Genomic DNA, 21,256 nt, shown 5'->3' with positions numbered 1-21,256 from the left:
GCATTTGATTTTGAAAACCAGTTTTCTTTAATCAGTGAGTTAAAAGGAAAATGCTATAGTGTGAAAGTAATTTTCATTACCCACGATTCTTTACATATAGGACAGCCTTCATCTAATTTGCCTGTGTCTTCTATTAGGGAAAAAAAAATGCTCAGAGAATGCAAAAAAAAAAAATTAATCTGAAAAAAATCAGAATGCAAAATTAAATCATATACAGGCGTACCTCAGATATTTTGAGTGTTCAGTTCAGACAACTGCAGTACAGCAAAATATTCCACTAAAGCAAGTCACACAAATTTTTTTCCTGTTGCATAAAAAAATTTTATTTACACTAGACTGAAGTCTGTTAAGTGTGCAGTACCATTATGTCTATAGAACAGTGTACGTTCCTTCCTTAAAGATATTGCTAAGAAAAAAGGCCAACCATCATTTCAGTCTTCAGGAAGTCACTGTATTAATATAAAAAAATCACTTACCACAGATCATTAAAACAAATATTATAATAATGCAAAAGTTGACAATGTTACAAGAATTATCAAAGCATGACAGAGACACAAAGCAAGCAAATGCTATTGGAAAAATGGCTCCGATAGACTTGTTGAGCAAAGTACAGTTTAAAAATGCAGATGCTGAATGTTTATCAAATTGAAGGCCTGTGGCTTCCCTGCATCAAGCAGGTCTATCAGTGTTATTTTTCCACATGTTATTCTTAATGTTTGTTTTTGTTTTTTAAGATGTAATACTATTATACACTTAATAACTTAATAAGCTGCAGTGTAAACTTTTATTTGTACTGAAAGTGAAAGTGTTAGTTGCTCAGTCGTGTCCAACTCTTTGCAATCCCATAGACTAGCCCACCAGGCTCCTCTGTCCATGGAATTCTCCAGGCAGGGATACTGGAGTGGGTTGCCATTTCCTTCTCCCACAGATCTTCCCGACCCCCAGGGATTGAATCTGGGTCTCCCCACATTGCAGGCAGATTATGGTCTCAGCCACCAGGGAAGCCCTATATGTACTGGGAAACCAGTAAATTTGTGTGACTCACTTTATTGTAATAAGCACTTTTCTTGCATATTGATGTAATATTGCATATATGTAATATGTGGTGATCTGGAACTGAACCTGCAGTCTCTCCAAGGTGTTCCTGTATTGTTGACAGTGCAGTTACGCTGTCTGGTACAACAAATCTGACATTGGCGCTTGTTTTTCAAGACCATTTACACATAACTTTAGGGTTTTTTTTTCCACACATTGCTCTTCTGTATAATTTCCATTGTTAACATAGTAGGTCTCTGTCGTCTAATTTGAATTATTTGATGACTTAGCTTCATTTTTAAAGATTTGTGATTTAGGAACTTACAATGTAAGCCCTTCACAGAGAACTGTGACTTTAGCCTTATTTCCCTTTAGTTTGTTAATGAGATCATTTTCCCAAACCTAAGGTCTTGTTATTTTCTTTAACATCTAGGGGGTTTCGTCAGTCAACACTTTTTATCCTGTACTCAATAATTGTTACTATCATGATCCCATGTTTGCGAAAATGTTTCTAATGCAAGCTAATTAAATTATAATATTAACTTCTTTTTGCACAGATAACATATAATACTATAGACCTACCATGCATGGATGGACTGATGCAAAATTGTGTAATTGTTATTTTTTTTTAATATTTGAATTATGCCATTCTGACCATTAAATGGTTTAGAATGTGATAAAAAGGAATCTACAGCATCACATTTACATGTAGCAGATCATAAAGCATTGCATCCATCCTCAGGTTTTAGCATAAAAGGGAGTTTGTGACAGAAATTATTACAGATAATTAATAGTATTGAATGAGTTCTATTCATATTCTGTATAGTGAACTTTGTATAAAGAGCTTTCAGGATCACAGGCTAAAAACTGGTCTTTATATATTAAAGTGGAGATCTGAGATTCTGATACACATGCAGATATCTATCTGATATCTATACAGATACATATATATATACTGTTAATGTTAAAGCTTCCAGGTATGTACACATTGTTCATACTGTATGAACTTAGGTACATGTAGCAATGAATGTATTACTACAAGGAATACCATGTGAGAGGTAGTAGGTGGACTACCAAAATCTTGTGTTTTGGGTTTTTGTCTTTTTTTCAGATGCATATCCCATTGGTAATAGTATTTTCTGAATAAGGATAATACCTTGTTTCTCAATTAATAAAAACTACAAAGATAACTTTAAACTAGAATTTAGTACCATCCACAAAATAAACTAGAATTTAGTACCATCCACAAAATTTCATGGCCTCCCTGGTGGCTCAGATGGGAAAGCATCTGCCTGCAATGTGGAAGACCTGGGTTCATTCCCTGGGGTGGGAAGATCCCCTGGAGAAGGAAATGGCAACCCACTCCAGTATTCTTGCCTAGAAAATTCCATGGACAGAGGAGCCTGGTAGGCTACAGTCCATGGGGTGGCAGAGAGTTGGACATGACTGAGCCACTTCACAAAATTTCATAGTATCTTTAGAAATAAATCTGAATACAGCTGAGTGTACATGCACACACACAAACCTGAATGGCATTAGTACAAAATGCATTTCCAAATACCGCCCCCCATTTTAATGTATGTTTACCCTTTCACTGTTCGTTGCTTTCTGTTAATAGGCAATTTATTCATTCAATTAATAGGTTTTTGTGCCTTTTCACAAATACGATACTTCTCCTATGCACTGTAGAATGACTTAGCTCAAGACTTTGTGCCTGATTTGAGTATACATTTTAGAAGAGGAAGGTCACAGCTATGTAAGGCTATGAAATAGCAAGTACAGAGCTGTTAATAGAAATGGCTTTTCTATCAGACTATAGGCAAACTTTTCAGTCATTTTGTATTTACATTTCATTGAGTATTTAGATTTTTTTAAATAAAAATGTCTTTTGTGAAAGTATTGTGATGAACATTTTTCAGGCAAAGGTGGTTATTTTATACTTGGTACCCAGAGACATATATTGGTTTTGAAACAAATATATGTAAAATTAAGTGGTACTTAGGGACTTAAGCACTAGGACTTAATTTTGTTAGCCCTGTCTAGTTGGCTTTGTGCTATAATTCAGAAGACAGTTAATACCTGACCACTTTTTTTGACACTTAATCTTGAGAAAAGGGTATGCAAATGTTTTCAAAGGAGCATATATATATATACCAGTTTCAATTTTACATGTGCAGTTGTGTCTCTTTTTACCTATGAATCCTTAAAACTGCACTTAATCTTACCTAATTTTTAGAGAACTGTATTTCAGTGACAAAGATCAGTACTACTTTTACATATTTTAAGAATTTTATGATGCTGTTACTGTGTTTATTTGGTAGTTATTTGAGTAACCTGTTTATAACTTTACAGCATGTATAGAAATGTATCAAAGAATGTGTAATTGAAAGGTGTATAATACACTAATGTGTGGATCACCTCATGATTATGCATTATTGCATATATTGTATGTGTGTGTGCATGCATGCATGCAGACTCAATCATGTCCAACTCTTTGCGACCCCACAGACAGCCTGCCAGTCTCCTCTGTCCATGGAATTTTCCAGGCAAGAGTACTGATGCTATGCTATGCTATGCTATGCTATGCTATGCTATGCTATGCTATGCTAAGTCACTTCAGTCATGTCTGACTCTGTGTGACCCCATAGACAGCAGCCCACCAGGCTCCCCCGTCCCTGGGATTCTCCAGGCAAGAACACTGGAGTGGGTTGCCATTTCCTTCTCCAATACATGAAAGTGAAAAGTGAAAGTGAAGTCGCTCAGTCGTGTCCAACTCTCAGCGACCCCATGGACTGCAGCCTACCAGGCTCCTCCGTCCATGGAATTTTCCAGGCACGAGTACTGGAGTGGGGTGCCATTGCCTTCTCCAAAGAGTACTGAAGGGGTTGCCATTTCCTTCTCCATAGGATAGGCCCGACCTGGGGATCGAACATGCATCCCTTACATCTGCATTGGTAGGCGGGTTCTTTACCAACTGAGCCACCGGGGAAGCTCATATTGTGTATATTTTAGTTAAGAAATGTGGGAGAAGTAGAATCCATTGCACTCGTAGGAATATTCATCCTTGAATTTTTACTCGTTATTGAATAGATAATGAAATTTAAGACTATAGTAACTAAATCCTTTTGATAATTTTTCAAATTAACATGATTGAGAAGTTTTTCTGTAGATTTCTGTAGATAATCATAACTAAACCAGCTCTCACTGATTCAACTGTATATCAGCTGATTGACCACATGGTTTGTTCACTCCATGGACCTCTTTTGTCTGATAATACTATTCCTACACCTCTTGCACTGGTTACCCATCATAAGAAAGAAAAGTGAAGTTGCTCAGTCATGTCCGACTCTTTGTGACCCTGTGGACTGTAGCCTACGAGGTTCCTCCGTCCATGGGATTTTCCAGGTAAGAATACTGGAGTGGGTTGCCGTTTCCTTCTCCAGGAGATCTTCCCGACCCAAGGATTGAACCCAGGTCTCCCGCATTGTAGGCAAATGCTTTACCATCTGAGCCACCAGGGAAGTCTAAAGAGAACACCAGTCATAAAGGAAAAGTAAATATTAGCTTATTTTCTACTCCAAACTTATCTTTCAGCTCTGTGGTGAGTGGGGTGGGGGCAGTCATTAATAGCTCCAACTTGTTTATCTCCAATTTAAAACTGGGACTAAAAAGAATTATATCTACTTTGAACTATTAATTACAATTTTTAAATTACTTGATTGGTCTTTTTAACTTTTTCTCCAGAACAGTCTTCTAGTGGGAAGGGTAAATTCTCAACTATCTAATATGTAGCCTTCAAGAACCATTTGATGTATGGAATGGCTTATATACAGGAGACCCCATTCATCCCTTGATACCCACCTCACTCCTTTTCTTCCCAGGAAGATTTCTGGCAGCAAAGAATTATTTTAAATTATTAATCATTCAACATTGGAGGTAACTAAAAAGATTACTTAATTTGTAGGTTTACTACAGAAGTAGTTTCTGATTGATGATATTTATAAAAAACTATGAAGGATGAAAGTTGATACCCTTATTTATTTAAAAAAAAATATATTAGAAGTGACAGAAGTATGAACACAGATGAGTTGTCTTATCAGAAGGAAAGTTAAGTGGACCAATTGGATGTCAGGTTTTTGTCAACAAACAGGCTACTAACAAGTTTATTCCAGCACTTATATTTTTATATTTGATTTAAATGCATACATAAATATGATTCACCATAAGTGCCTGTAGAACCGAGAATAAGCCCTTCTGTGAGAACTAGAACTGTATTTTGGACACTGGAACAATTAATTTGTTGTGCAATGGCTTTCTTGTGGGAGAATTTTGCCAGCATTTTAAATGAACTATTTAAATAAGCTTATTAAGTGAGTTAAGTTAAATTTAAAGATGTTAAATCAGTCAAATTTCAAAGAGATAAATTGATAGAAGCATCTCTATTAATTCCTCTATTCAGATAAATTGTCTTTCACAGATTTTTACTGAATTATTTAAACAGCTTCATTGAGAAGGCATAATTAATACAATAAATTTATACATGATTAAAGTGTAAAATTTAATGTTTGACAGATATATATACCTGTGAAGCCATAATCACAAAATACAATATGCGTGTTCATCTCCACTGAAAGATTCCTCATGCCCTTTTGTAATTTTTCCCTCCCCAAGCAAATACTCATAACTAAGTTAATTTACATTTTTTAAGATTTTATATGAATGGAATCATACAATATGCAATAGTACTCTTTTTTTCTGTTTGCTTTCATGCAGCATAATTATTTGGAGATTTATCCATGTCTCAGATACTAGTAGTGCATTCTTTTCTGTTAGTCAGTGGTGTTCTTTTGTATGTATATTAACACTGTTTATCCATTCACCTGTTGATGACATTGGAGGTTGTTCCCAGTTTGTAACTATCATTTTAAAAAGTTACTATGAACTTTCACATACAAGTCTTTGTATGAACATATAATTCATTTCTTTTAGGTAAATGCATGTGGCATGTGTGGTTCATATGTTTAATTTCTTAAGGAATTTCCACGATGTTTTCAAAGTGATTGCATCATTTTACATTCCCATGGCAGTTTGAGTTCTGCTTGTTCCACATCCTTACTAGCACTTGATGTGATCAGTTTATTTTAGATCTCATTCATTTTGGCTTAATGTTTTTATGTAGTCCAAAGTATGAATAAAAGTTCTTTTTTTTTTTTTTTCTTTTTTTTGCATTTGGTGAACACTGTAATCATTCTAGCACCACTTATTGGAAGGGTTATTATCTCTCTTGCTATCAGTGCCATACTTTCTTGATGACTGTAGCTTTATACTAGTAAAGCCTGAAATTAGGTAGAATAAGTTCTCCAACGTTGTTCATCTTTTACAAAGTTATTTGTATTTTCATGTGCATTTTAGAATGAGACTGTTGATTTTTTCCCATAATGATGCTGGAATTTTGACTGGGCTTGCATTAAATCCGTAGATCAGGGAGTTCCCTGATGGCCTAGTGGTTAGGATTCCAGGCGTCCACTGCCGTGGCCCACATGCAGTCTCTGGTTGGAGAACTGAGGTCGCACAAGCAGTGCAGCACAGACCAAAAAAACCATAGGTCATATTTGAAAAGAATGTGCATCTCAGTATTGAGTCTTCTGATTCATGAATCTGGTGTCTCTCTCAATTTATTTAGGTCTTTTTGAATTTCAGCAGGTTTGTAGTTTTTACTATACAGGTTTCAGACATCTTTTGTGGTATTTAGTATTTGTCATACTAAAGTATTTCATATTTCTTAATGCTGTTGTAAATGAAACTTTTAAAATTTCAATTTATAATTGCTCATCCCTACCAGATAGAAATATAATTTTTGCATTTTGATTGTATTCTGCAGCCTTGCTAAACTCATTCTACTTTTTTTTAAATAGATTTAGCAGTCTTCTACATAGATGATCATTTGATAACCATCTGTGAATAAAGATAGTTTTCTTCCTTTTTAATCTGGATACATTTTCTTTTTTTTTCTTTTTTTCCATTATTTCATGAGTCAGCAAACCTGTTCTTATAAATAAGGTTTTATTCAAACATATTTATATATCCATTATCTCTCCTGCTTTCATGCTACAGTAGCAGGTTCAGTAGTTGCCATAAAGACCAAATGGCCTCACAAAGCCTGACTTACCATCTGTTTCTATTTTTAAAAAACGTGAAATTGAAGAAATGCTTCCTTATTGTCCTGGCTAGGACCTTTAATTAAGGTATTAAATAAAAATGGTAAGAACAAACATTCTTGGCTTTTCATAATATTAGATAAAAACATTCAATCTTTCATCATTAAGTAATGATGTTCAGTCAGTTCAGTTCAGTCGCTCAGTCGTGTCCAACTCTTTGCGACCCCATGAACTGCAGCACGCCAGGCCTACCTGTCCATCACCATCTCCCGGAGTTCACCCAAACTCATGTCCGTCGAGTCAGTGATGCCATCCAGCCATCTCATCCTCTGTCGTCGCCTTCTCCTGCCCCCAATCCCTCCCAGCATCAGGGTCTTTTCCAGTGAGTCAACTCTTCACGAGGTGGCCAAAGTACTGGAGTTTCAGCTTTAGCATCATTCCTTCCAAAGAAATCCCAGGGCTGATCTCCTTCAGAATGGATTGGTTGGATCTCCTTGGAGTCCAAGGGACTCTCAAGGGTCTTCTCCAACACCACAGTTCAAAAGCATCAATTCTTCAGCACTCAGCTTTCTTCACAGTCCAACTCTTACATCCATACGTGACCACTGGAAAAACCATAGCCTTGACTAGTTCTGCTTTTTAATATGCTATCTAGGTTGGTCATAACTTTCCTTCCAAAGAGTAAGCGTCTTTTAATTTCATGGCTGTAATCACCATCTGCAGTGATTTTGGAGCCCCAAAAAATAAAGTCTGCCACTGTTTCCCCATCTATTTCCCATGAAGTGATGGGACTGTATGCCATGATCTTAGTTTTCTGAATGTTGAGCTTTAAGCCAACTTTTTCACTCTCCTCTTTTACTTTCATCAAGAGGCTTTTTAGTTCCTCTTCACTTTCTGCCATGAGGGTGGTGTCATCTGCATATCTGAGGTTATTGATATTTCTGCTGGCAATCTTGATTCCAGCTTGTGCTTCCAGTCGAGCATTTCTCATGATGTACTCTGCATTTAAGTTAAGCAAGGTGACAATATACAGCCTTGACGTACTCCTTTTCCTATTTGGAACCAGTCTGTTGTTCCATGTCCAGTTCTAACTGTTGCCTCCTGACCTGCGTACAGATTTCTCAAGAGGCAGGTCAGGTGGTCTGGTATTCCCATCTCTTTCAGAATTTTCCACAGTTTATTGTAATCCACACAGTCAAAGGCTTTGGCATAGTCAATAAAGCTGAAATAGATGTTTTTTGGGGACTCTTGATTTTTGATGATCCAGCGGATGTTGGCAATTTGATCTCTGGTTCCTCTGCCTTTTCTAAACCAGCTTGAACATCTGGAAGTTCACAGTTCACGTATTGCTGAAGCCTGGCTTGCAGAATTTTGAGCATTACTTTATTAGCGTGTGAGATGAGTGCAATTGTGCGGTAGTTTGAGCATTCTTTAGCATTGCCTTTCTTTGGAACTGGAATGAAAACTGACCTTTTCCAGTCCTGTGGCCACTGCTGAGTTTTTCAAATTTGCTGGCATATTAAGTGCATCACTTTCACAGCATCATCTTTCAGGATTTGAAATAGTTCCATTGGAATTCTTTCACCTCCACTAGCTCTGTTCATAGTGATGCTTTCTAAGGCCCACTTGACTTCACATTCCAGGATGTCTGGCTAGGTGTAGGTTTTTCATATAATACTTATAAAAGATTGAGCAAGTTCCCTTTTAGGGGGTGAGTGGTGTTTGTTTTGTTTTAATCAAGATTGAATGTTGGTTGTGTCAAGTATTTCTCTGTATCTATTGAAGTGACCATATGGCTTTTAAATTTTTTAAATATAGTGGCTCAGTCTGTAAAGAATCTGCCTGCATTGCAAGACACTTGGGTTCAATCCCTGGGTCAGGAACATCCCCTGGAGAAGGAAATGGCAACCACTTCAGTATTCTTGCCTGGAAAAATCTCATGGACAAAGGAGCCTGACGTGAGGTTGCAAGAATTGGATATGACTTAGCTAAAAAACCACCAACATGGTGAAACTAACTTTGAATTTCTATAATACACCCTACTTGACTCCGAAATATGATAAAATTTTATTTAAAATACTTATGTCTCTGTTCATCACTGATGAGTTGGTCTGTAGTTTTCTTGTAATGTCTTTGAGTTTGGATCAGGGTAATACTGTCAGAGAATGTGTTGGAATGTATTTCTTTCTCTTCAATTTTCTAGAAGATATGTGTTCAATATTATATCTTCCTTGAAATTCACCAGGGAAACCATCTGAACCTATAGTTAACCTTTATTAAGGGAAGATCTTTTTATTACAAATTCCAATTATTTTTTCTTGTATGAGCTTTGTTAGTGTGTATGCTTTGAGGAATTTGTCCATATCATGTTTTCATTGTATTAGCATAAAGTTTTTCATAGTTTCCTTTATTATCCTTTTAGTATACTACTGCAGAATGTGAAGCAGTATTAGCTCTCATTCTTAATGTTAACAGTTTGTGTCTTCTCTTTTCCCTGATAAGTCTTGCTAGAGACTTACCAACTTGATTGAGAGAAATAGCTTTTGATTTCTTTGATTTTTTTTTCTGTGTAATTCTGTTTTCTGTTTCACTGATTTTTTTACTCTGATCTTTATTATTTTTTTCTTCTGCTTGCTTCAGGTTTAATTTGCTGTTAGTTTCTTAACATGGCAACTGAGGTTATTAATCTGATACTTTTCTTTCTTTTTTTTTTTTTTTGACTGCACCACACGTTTTGCAGGATCTCAGTTCCCTGACCGAGGATTGAACCATGGCCACTGCATTGGAAACCTGGAGTCCTAACCAATAGGCTACAAGGGAACTCCCAGATTTGATATTTTTTAAATCTAGTGATTGAGTCCTATAAATTTCCCTCTGATTACTGTTTTAGCTACACCTCATCTCATGTTTTGCTTCTCTTGTGGCTCAGCTGGTAAAGAATCCACCTGCAATGCAGGAGACCCGGGTTCGATCCCTGGGTTGGGAAAATACCCTGGAGAAGGGAAAGACTACCCACTCCAGTATTCTGATCTGGAAAGTTCCATGGTTTGTATAGTCTGTGGGGTTGCAAATACTCCTACACAACTGAACAACTTTCACTCTTCACTTTCATGTTTTGATATGATATATCCCATAACTTTTTCCTTTTTAATTCAGATCAAAATACTTTATAATTGCCCTTTGACCATGTTATTGACTCTTAATTCTATTGTGGTCAGAGAACATACTTTCTATGACTTGGATTCTTTTTAAATTATTGGGACTTGTTTTATGGCTTAGAGTATAGTTCACCTTGGTGAATGTCCCATGTACATTTCTGTTGTTTGTTCTTTACATGTTTATTAGGTCATGTTGATCAGTAGTGTTTTTCAGTCATTCTGTATCCTTTTGACATATTTTTTCCTCCTTTCCACTTAACCTATTTGTGTCTTTATTTAAAGGGTTTCTTTTAGGCAGCATATAGTTGGGTCTTGCTTTTTTATCCAATCTTATGTCTCTATCTTTTCACTGGAGTGCTTAGACCATTTACATATAATAATTGGATTCACAAGAGTGGGTTAAAGTCTATAGTCTTACTATTTTCTATTTGTTCTATTTCTTTGTGTCCCTTTTTAATTTTTACTACCTTTGGGGGAGATTGAATATTTCATATGATTTCCCTTTTTTCCATTCACTTACTAGTCATAATCTTTGTTAGTTTTGATTGACTGAATTTTCTTCTCCTTATGGGTTGTATTTTCCTGCCTTTTTTTTCCCTGATAATTTTTGGTTGGATGATAGACATTTTGAATTTGTTGAGTGCTGGTATTTTCGCATTTCTCTAAATATTCCTAAGCTTTGTTTTGTATTCACTTAAGTTACTTGGGAAGATTTGCTGCTGCTGCTGCTAAGTCACCTCAGTCGTGTCCGACTCTCTGTGACCCCATAGGCGGCAGCCCACCAGACTGCCCCATCCCTGGGATTCTCCAGGCAAGAACACTGGAGTGGGTTGCCATTTCCTTCTCCAATGCATGAGAGTGAAAAGTCAAAGTGAAGTCACTCAGTCGTGTCCGACTCTTAGCGGCCACATGGACTGCAGCCTACCAGGCTCCTCCGTCCATGGGATTTTCCAGGAAAGAGTACTGGAGTGGGGTGCCATCCAGGTCTAATTTTCTACAAGTGAGGCAAAGCCTTTCTGAGTATTGTGCCAGATGCCCCATTAATTTATGAGATTTTCCTGTCTGATAGTTGAGAACAGGAACTGTTGTAGCCTGTGTGAGCTTAAAGTATTAATTCTCTCTAAAACTGTCAAGTGTGCATTTTTGTTTGTTTGTTTGTTTGTTTGTTTCTCCAGCCTTAGGTAGTTTCCATGCATGGGCTGGTCATTAGTACTCAGTTGAAGACCCAAGAAGGGACCCTTGGTGTGGTGTGTGGCTCTCATCTCTGAAACTTTGCCTTGTAAATCCTAGCTGCCTGGGCTTCCCTAGACTCCTTCTGGGTTTCCTCTTCCTATCCTATAACTAGAAACTCCAGGTAGTAAGCTTGGAAAAGTCATGGGGGTCACTTTCTTTTCCCATCTCTCAGAAATCATTGCCTATTGTCTAATATTTGCATCTTGAAAACCATTTTTTATTATTCTTTTTAATTTATTTTAGTTGGAGGCTAATTATAATGTTGTGGTAGTTTTTGCCATACATTCACATGAATCAGCCATGGGTGTACATGTGTTCCCCATCCTGACCCTCCCTCCCACCTCCCTCCCCATCCCATCCCTCAGGATCATCCCAGTGCACCATCCCTGAGCACCCTGTCTCATGCATCAAACCTGGGCTGGCGATCTATTTCATATATGATAATATACATGTTTCAATGCTATTCCCTCAAATCATCCCACCCTTGCCTTCTCCCACAGAGTCCAAAAGTCTGTTCTTTACATCTGTGTCTCTTTTGCTATCTCACATATAGGGTCATCATTACTATCTTTCTAAATTCCATATATATGTGTTAGTATACTGTATTAGTATTTTTCTTTCTGACTTACTTCACTCTGTATAATAGGCTCCAGTTTCACCCACCTCATTAGAACTGATTCAAATGCATTCTTTTTAATAGCTGAGTAATATTCCAGTGTGTACATGTACCACAGCTTTCTTATCCATTCATCTGCCTATGGACATCTAGGTTGCTTCCATGTCCTGGCTATTATAAACAGTGCTGCAATGAACACTGGGATACACATGTCTCTTTCAATTGTGGTTTCCTCAGTGTGTATGCCCAGCAGTGGGATTGCTGGGTCATATGGCAGTTCTATTTCCAGTATTTTAAGGAATCTCCACACTGTTCTCCATAGTGGCTGTACTAGTTTGCATTCCCACCAGCAATGTAAGAGGGTTCCCTTTTCTCCACACCGTCTCCAGCATTTATTGCTTGTAGACTTTTGATAGCAGCCATTCTGACTGATGTGAGATGGTACCTCATTGTGGTTTTGATTTGCATTTCTCTGATAATGAGTGATGTTGAGCATCTTTTCATGTGTTTGTTAGCCATTTGTATGTCTTCTTTGGAGAAATGTCGATTTAGTTCTTTGGCCCATTTTTTGATTAGGTGGCTTTTTTTTTTCTTTCTGGAATTGGGCTGCAGGAGTTGCTTGTATATTTTTGAGAATAATTCTTTGTCAGTTGCTTCATTTGCTATTATTTTCTCCCATTCTGAAGGCTGTCTTTTCACCTTGCTTATAGTTTCCTTCTTTGTGCAAAAGCTTTTAAGTTTAATTAGGTCCCATTTGTTTATTTTTGCTTTTATTTCCATTACTCTGGGAGGTGGGTCATAGAGGATCCTGCTCTGATTTATGTCAGAGAGTGTTTTGCCTATGTTTTCCTCTAGGAGTTTTATAGTTTCTGGTTTTACATTTAGACCTTTGACCCATTTTGAGATTATTTTTGTGTATGGTGTTAGAAAGTGTTCTAGTTTCATTCTTTTACAAGTGGTTGACCAGATTTCCCAGCACCACTTGTTAAAGAGATTGTCTTTTCTCCATTGTATATTCTTGCCTCCTTTGTCAAAGATAAGGTGTCCATAGGTGCGTGGATTTATCTCTGGGATTTCTATTTTGTTCCATTGATCTATGTTTCTGTCTTTGTGCCAGTACCATACTGTCTTGATAACTGTAGCTTTGTAGTATAGTCTGAAGTCAGGCAGGTTGATTCCTCCAGTTCCCTTCTTCTTTCTCAAGATAGCTTTGGCTATTCGAGGTTTTTTGTGTTTCCATACAAATTGTGAAATTATTTGTTCTAGTTCTGTGAAACATATCGTTGGTAGCTTGATAGAGATCGCATTGAATCTATAGATTGCTTTGGGTAGTATACTCATTTTCACTGTATTGGTTCTTCCGATCCATGAACATGGTATATTTCTCCATCTATTTGTGTCCTCTTTGATTTCTTTCATCAGTGTTTTATAGTTTTCTATATATAGGTCTTTTGTTTATTTAGGTAGGGTTATTCCTAAGTATTTTATTCTTTTCTTTGCAATGGTGAATGGAATTATTTCCTTAATTTCTCTTTCTGTTTTCTCACTGTTATTGTGTAAGGATGCAAGGGATTTCTGTGTATTAATTTTGTATCCTGCAACTTTACTATATTCATTGACTAGCTCTAGTAATTTTCTGGTGGAGTCTTTAGGGGAAAACCATTTTTTATACACTACATATGATTTTTTGTTTCAAGCAGGGATATATCTGATTCATTGTGTCATTTTGGCCAGAAGTGGAAGTAAAATCTAAATTTAGACATGCACTTTTTCTTTAATACAGGAAATTTTTGAATGAAACTTGACTTTCTCTACACAATTTGGTAAGAATGTGGGTGTTCACAAAGTACCAAACCCCTAATTAATTCTTCCCCATATTTCCTGTGTTTACTTTGGATAGCTTATGTTTTTTAGTCAGTACTACTCATAAAAATCTATTTGACAGTAATAGCTTTGCTAATACTGCTGCTGCTGCTAAGTCACTTCAGTCATGTCCGACTCTGTGCGACCCCATAGACGGCAGCCCACCAGGCCCCGCCATCCCTAGGATTCTCCAGGCAAGAACACTGGAGTGGGCTGCCATTTCCTTCTCCAATGCGTGAAAGTGAAAAGTGAAAGGGAAGTCGCTCAGTCGTGTCCGACTCTTTGCGACCCCATGGACTGCAGCCAACCAGGCTCCTCCATCTGTGGATTTTCAGGCAAGAGTACTGGAGTTGGGTGCCATTGCCTTCTCTGTTGCTAATACTAAGAATGTTCATATTCAAAAAATTGTTATTTTCCCTTAAAATTCTTTTTTTAATGATTAAGCATTGCAGTATATATTCTTTGTATGAGAATATAGTATAAAGTATTAAAATCTCATGAAAATTATTTTTTGAATGTGAAAATAACTCAGGTGTAATATAAATGGGTGTCACAAACTTCAGGGGAAAGAACTTCAGAAGTCTACTGAGTGGCTGAGAAAATGCTCTTTTACATAGTTCTTGAGTTCACTGTTGAGATATATCTGTATTTAAAGTGATTTTATGAAACATGGAAGATCTCTCAAAATTACTGCTTTCTCTTTCCCGGATATTTTTATGTAAAACCCACAATAACTATAGAACTTTATAGAAGTGGATGACCTAAGAGAAAATACAAATATATCTTTATGTCTTCTTTTCATTTCCTTATGCTTAAAAACTGTTGCTTTAAATTGGATCTTTTGGTATACAAAAGAATTCTTTGGACACATTTGACCACTTTGATTTTCTTGTTTCATTTACTTGCCCATATGCTGATGAGGCAAACTGAAGTTAATAGCACCCTAAAATTGAGGAAAACACTTGAAGTGATAATAACCTGTTCAAGATCTCAGCTTTAAAACGTGAGCTTAGAAATTCAGGGAACATAGAAAATAACAGTTTATTTTGCCTTATCCTCTGAACGTATCATTGACATAATTATTTAGCTGTATGATCATCCTAGGATGTTCAGCATCTGCATAGATTGTTTACTATACATATTAACTTGCCAAAAATGGTTTGCAGAATTTTTCTAATGACATGAATATTGCAGTTCATTTTCAAAAAAGCAAAGATAAAACCATTAATAATGTCAAACAGGGTATTGTCTAGAGAAATTCTAGCCAGTCATTTAGTTACTGTTTACAATTTATTACTGAATGTGCTTTACCATCAGGAACAAGCTTCCCATGGTGGTTGTATTAAAAATTAGCAGTTTTACACTGAGAGGCCCAGTGCCAACCTGGAAAAATTGGTTGCATTGATGAGTAATAAACTGCATGTTGTAGATTCCCATACTGCTTTAATTCATTTCACAGTATTGGCAAAGAATCTGAATTTTAACTGGAAACACACAGTTCTCTTCCAAGCAGGTATTAAAAACACATTGTCTACTTTTCAGAGAATCATAATAGAGTTTCTGCCCTTTGTCATTTTGACAGTAGTTTAAGGTTTGAAATGTATTGAAATTTCTTGAAAATATTAATTATCCTGCTCTATTTTCTCCTTCATAAAGTTAATATGATTCCAGTGCAATGTACCATTTGTTTTTAGATATACAAAGAAATACGTGGCCTACTTTAAAACTGTTTTTCCTCCAAAAAATGAATTTTTTAAATGAATGAAAAGATAGTTAAATAATTGCAAAGCCACTGTTTTCAGTTAGACTTGTAGATTATGTATACTCTTGATACTGAAACATTGAAGTTTCTTTTAAAGGAGACAAGCTTAAAAGTAGGCCAGTATTCCTGTGGTTTAATTTCAACTTTCTGGACGGTTAAATAGAATTTTGTACTTAAAATATTTTCATATGGCTTTGTTTTAAGAGCAAAAAAAAATGAATTTGCCTTACAAAATGTAAAAGTTTTAAATGCACTTTTTTTCCTCACTTGTCAAAGCAACCTTAAAATTAAACTCAAATGTCCTTATATATATGTTTATCAGCTCCATATAGTAATTTTAAAGTGTACATGGTCTTTCCTAGGTAAAATTTATATCTCCCTGTAAGTGAAACAGTAAATCCTGGGCTTTCATATATGGACACTAAGCAATTTGTCAATATAGCATATAGTTCTGAATGCACTAATAATACAAAGCTTAATTTTGTTCTTTAGTCTTGATGTATTCACTGATAATGGTGAGAGAGACTTCAGCTTGGCAATCTACAGCAAGTTAGTTAGGAAAAGATAACATTATTCATACACATATGCTGAGAAAATGAGTGACAGAATGTTAGGTACTTGAGTGGCCAGTGTCACTGCTCTGTTTATCTTGTATCAATCACTCTAGTCCTGAGCTAGAAGTACATTTATAACATAACACTCAGAAGTTCACATTCAAAAGAAAAATGTTAGGGATTTCCCTGGTGGTCCAGTGGTTAAGACTCTGCACTTCCATTGGAGGGGCCCCGGGTTCAAGCCCTGGTTGGGGAACTAAGATCCCACAAGCCACATAGCACGGCCAAAATATATAGTCAAAAGGAAAAAGTTGATAAAAGTTTTTAAATGAAATGATAACAAGCAGGAAACAGTTTGTGAAGTCGCCATTTGGTTTCCTGATCAGCTACTTTCAAACTCAACATTCTGCATCTGCAGTTGGTAATTTTGACTGAGTTCAAGATGATCAAGAATTATAGAACTGTTAACCTCATTTAGTATCTACAAGATGAGAGTTGTAACTATGTACTCCTTGACATCCTCCAGGCCTCTTTGCCACCTTTGATTACTCTCTTATTTCTTGGCAGTGTCATTCGCTTTATGATTTCAGTTATCATTTCCATATGTGCAGCTATATCTCCAGCCTCACATTTCCCATAAACTGCCATACAGCTCAGCATATTCTGCCAGTAAGTACATCAGATTCCAAACTGAAGTCATCATTTTCTCTCCTAAATCTTTTCTTTTTCTTTTTTTTTTACTTTCTTTTTTAACCCATTATTGAGGTTTTTTTTTCTTTTTGTTTTGTCCAGCCACTTGAATCAAAAAAGTACTTATTATTCTACCATGCCAAGATTTCTCTCACATCCTTCCTCCCTTCTATTCACCCTGCTACTATCCGATATCACTGAGGTTCTCATTTCCCTTCATATTTGGTCACATGGTTATGTCTCTTCCAAACCAGGACACTTTTGAATGTAAAAGGGACATTATGGAGAGTGAAGAAGGCTTTTAATACATACAGTAGGACAACTGTTACACAAACTGTCCTTCGCAAATCTAGGTATATGATCACCGTTAATCTATTTCCTTCCTTCCTGTAACTAATCCATTAGTTTATAGCCCTGCCAGATTTATCTTCTTTTTTTTTTTAATTGATGTATAGTTGACTTACAATATTGCATTAGTTTCAGGTATATACCATACTGATTTGATTTTTTATTTTTATTTTTTTTTTTTGCAGATTATGCTGTATTATAGGTTATTACAAAATAATGGGTATAACTCCTGTGCTATACAACATATCCTTGTTGCTTATCTTTTTATGTGTAGTAGTTTGTATCAGATAATGCCATCACCTTAATTTGTCCCTCCCCTCTCCCCTATCCCCATAACCAAAAGGGACATTTTGGAGAGTAAAGAAGGCTCTTGTAATACTTAAACTAAGACAGCTGTTACACACTCAGACTGTCCCTTGCAAACGTGGGACAGTTTTAATCACTGTACTCTGGTTAATCTATTTCCTTCCTTCCTGTAGATAATCCATCTACTGCACTACCAGACTTAACTTCTTTTTTTGAATTGATGTATAGTTGTTTGTTTTCTGTGTCTCTGAGTCTGTTTCTGTTTTGCATATAATCCATTTGTATTATTTTTCAGTTCTATATATAAATGATATCATAAAATATTTATCTTTATCCAATTTATTTCACTGAATATTCTCTAGGTCTATTCACATTGCTGCAGTGGCAGTATTTCATTCTTTTAATTGCTGAGTAATATTCCATTGCATATATGTAACACATTTTTGTAATCTAGTCACCTGTTGATGGGCATGGGACTTGCTTCCATATCATGGCTTTACACATGGTGCTGCTATGAGCATTAGGATGTAAGCATCTTTTCCAATTAGTGTTTTTGTTTTTCCAGATACATATCCAGGAGTGGAATTGTTAGATCATACAGTAGTTCCACTTTTGTTTTTTTAAGGAATCTGCATACTGTTTTCCAAGGTGGCTGCACCAACTTACATTCCCCCCAACAAGATGAGCTTTCCTCATAGCTCAGTCGGTAAAGAATCTGCCTGCGATACAGGAGACCTGGGTTTGATCTCTGGATTGGAAAGATCCCCTGGAGAAGGAAATGGCAACCCACTCCAGTATTCTTGCCTGGAGAATCCCATGGACAGAGGAGCCTGGCAGGTTACAGTCCATGGGGTCGGACACGACTTAGCAACTAAATCACCACAGCAGTATATGAGGGTTCCCTTTTCACCACATCCTTTCCAACATTTATTTGTAGACCTCACTGCTTTGCATTTCTCTAATAATTGATGATTTTGAGCACTTTCTCTTATGCCTGTTAGCCATCTGTGTGTCTTTGGGAAAATGTCCCCCTCTTCTGCCTATATTTTGATCGTTTAGTCTTTTGATGTTAAATTCTGTGAATTGTTTGTCTATTTTGGACATTAACCCCTTGTTAATCACATTGTTTGTAAATATTTTCTCCCATTCTGTAGATTGTCTTTTCATTTTGTTGAGCAAAAGCTTTTAATTTTAATTAGGTCCTATTTGCTTATTTTTGCTTGTATTTGTTTTGCCTTGGGAGACTGATCCCAGAAACTATTGCTGTGATTTATGTTAAAAAGAGTTCTACTTGTGTCCTCATCTAGGAGTTTTATGGTTTCAGATCTTATATTTAGGTCTTCAAACAATTTTGAGTTTATTTTTTTTATATGCTGTGAGAGAATGTTCTCATTGTTTTACATTTGGCGTTCTAGTTTCCCCAGCACCACTTGTTGAAGAGACTATCTTTTCTCCATTTTATAGCCTTGCCTCCTTTGATATAGATTAACTGACCATTTTTGTGTAGGTTTATTTTTAAAGTTATTTTATTCTGACTTTTCATTATTAGTATATAGAAATATACCAGATTTCTGTATATTAATCGTGTGTCCCACAACCTTGCTGAATTCATTCGTTCTGGAGACTTTAAATTTCTCTATATATAGAGTATTATGTCATCTGCAAATAGTGACAGTTATATCTCTTCCCTTCCAATTTGGATACCTTTTATTTCTTTTTCTTGACTTATTACTGTGGCTAGGACTTCCAATACTGTTATATAGAAGCAACAAAAGTGGCCATTGTTGTTTTGTTCCTGAATTTACATGCAAGGCTTTCAGATTTTCACTGTTAATTTCGTTGTGGGTTTGTCATAAATGACCTTTGTTATGTTAAGATATGTTCCCTCTGTACCCACTTTGCTGAGAATTTTTATCATTACTGGATGTTGAATATTGTAAAATGCTTTTTTCTGTCTATTGAGATGACCAAGTAAGTTTTTCTTTCCTTTTGTTAATGTGGTGTATCACATTGATTGATTTACATATGTTGAACCATCCTGTGACCCAGGAATGAAGCCAACTTGATCATAGTATATGATCCTTTTTATGTATTGTTGCCAATATTTTGTAGAGGATTTTTGCCTCTATACTTATCAAAGATATTGACCAGTAATTTTCTTTTTTGCAGTGTCCTTGGTTTTGGTATCAGGATAGTAGTGGCCTCATAGAATGATTTCTTTCTCTTTGAATTTTTAGGAATAGTATGAGAAGGACAGGTGTTAGTTCTTCCTTATGTATTTGATAGAATTCCCCTATGAAACTGTCTGGCCTACACTTTTGTATACAGATTCAATTTCACTTCTAGTGATTGTTGTAGTTGTTCAGTCACTCAGTCATGTCTGATTCTTTGGAACCCCATGGACTGCAGCACGCAAGGCTTCCCTGTCTTTCACCATCTCCCAGAGCTTGTTCAAACTCATGTCCATCAAGTCAGTGATGCCATCCAACCATCTCATCCTCTGTCATCCCCTTCTCCTCCTGCCTTCAGTCTTTATGAGCATCAGGGTCTTTTCTAATGAGTCAGCTTTTCATATCAGGTAGCCAAAGTATTTGAGCTTTCATCTTCAGCATCAGTCCTTTCAATGAATCTCAGGATTGATTTCCTTTAGGATTGACTGGTTTGATCTTGCTGTCCAAAGGACTCTCAAGCGTCTTCTCCAACACCTCAGTTAAAGAGTATTAATTCTTCTGTCCTCAGCCTTATTTATAGTCCAACTCTCACATCCATACATGACTACTGGAAAAACCATAGCTTTGACTAGATGGACATTTGTTGGCAAAGTGATATCTCTGCTTTTTATTATGCTGTCTAGGTTAGTTACAGCTTTTCTTCCAAGGAGCAAGTGTCTCTTAATTTCATAGCTGCAGTCACCATCTGCAGTGATTTTGGAGCCCCAAAAAATAAAGTCTGTCACTGTTTCCATTGTTTCCCCATCTATTTGCCATGAAGTGATGGGACTGGATTCCGTAATCTTAGTTTTTTGAATGATGAGTTTTAAGCCAGCTTTTTAACTCTCCTTTTTTACTGTCATCAAAAGGCTCTTTAGTTCCTCTTCACTTTCTGCCATAAGGGTGGTGTCATCTGCATATCTGAGGTTATTGATATTTCTCCCAGCAATCTTGGTTCCAGCTTGTGCTTCATCCAGTCCAGCATTTCACATGATGTACTCTGCATAGAAGTTAAATAAACAGGGTAATAATACACAGCCTTGATGTACTCCTTTCTCAATTTGAAACCAGTCCATAGTTCCATGTCCAGTTCTAAGTGTTGCTTCTTGAGCTGTTTACAGATTTCTCAGGGGGCAGGTCAGGTGGTCTGGTATTCCCATCTCTTGAAGAATTTTCCACAATTTGTTGTGATCCACACAGTCAAAGGCTTTAGCATAGTCAATGAAGCAGAAGTAGATGTTTTTTCTGTAATTCTCTTGCTTTTTCTATGATTCAACAGATGTTGGCAATTTGATCTCTGGTTCCTCTGCCTTTTCTAAATCC

The 21,256-nt window shown here is 36.4% G+C and overlaps 1 non-coding gene across 1 annotated transcript; it reads left to right on the top strand.

The window, feature by feature from the left end:
- Positions 1-16,562: 16,562 nt before the first annotated feature.
- On the top strand, positions 16,563-16,635 carry TRNAG-UCC. Its single transcript has one exon. It is a non-coding gene; the product is annotated as a tRNA-Gly (tRNA).
- Positions 16,636-21,256: the final 4,621 nt, after the last annotated feature.

Source organism: Bubalus bubalis, chromosome 2 (genome assembly GCF_019923935.1).
Source record: "Bubalus bubalis isolate 160015118507 breed Murrah chromosome 2, NDDB_SH_1, whole genome shotgun sequence".
In the NCBI taxonomy this organism is placed as follows: domain Eukaryota; kingdom Metazoa; phylum Chordata; class Mammalia; order Artiodactyla; family Bovidae; genus Bubalus; species Bubalus bubalis.
This window is presented reverse-complemented; position numbering and strand designations above follow the sequence as displayed.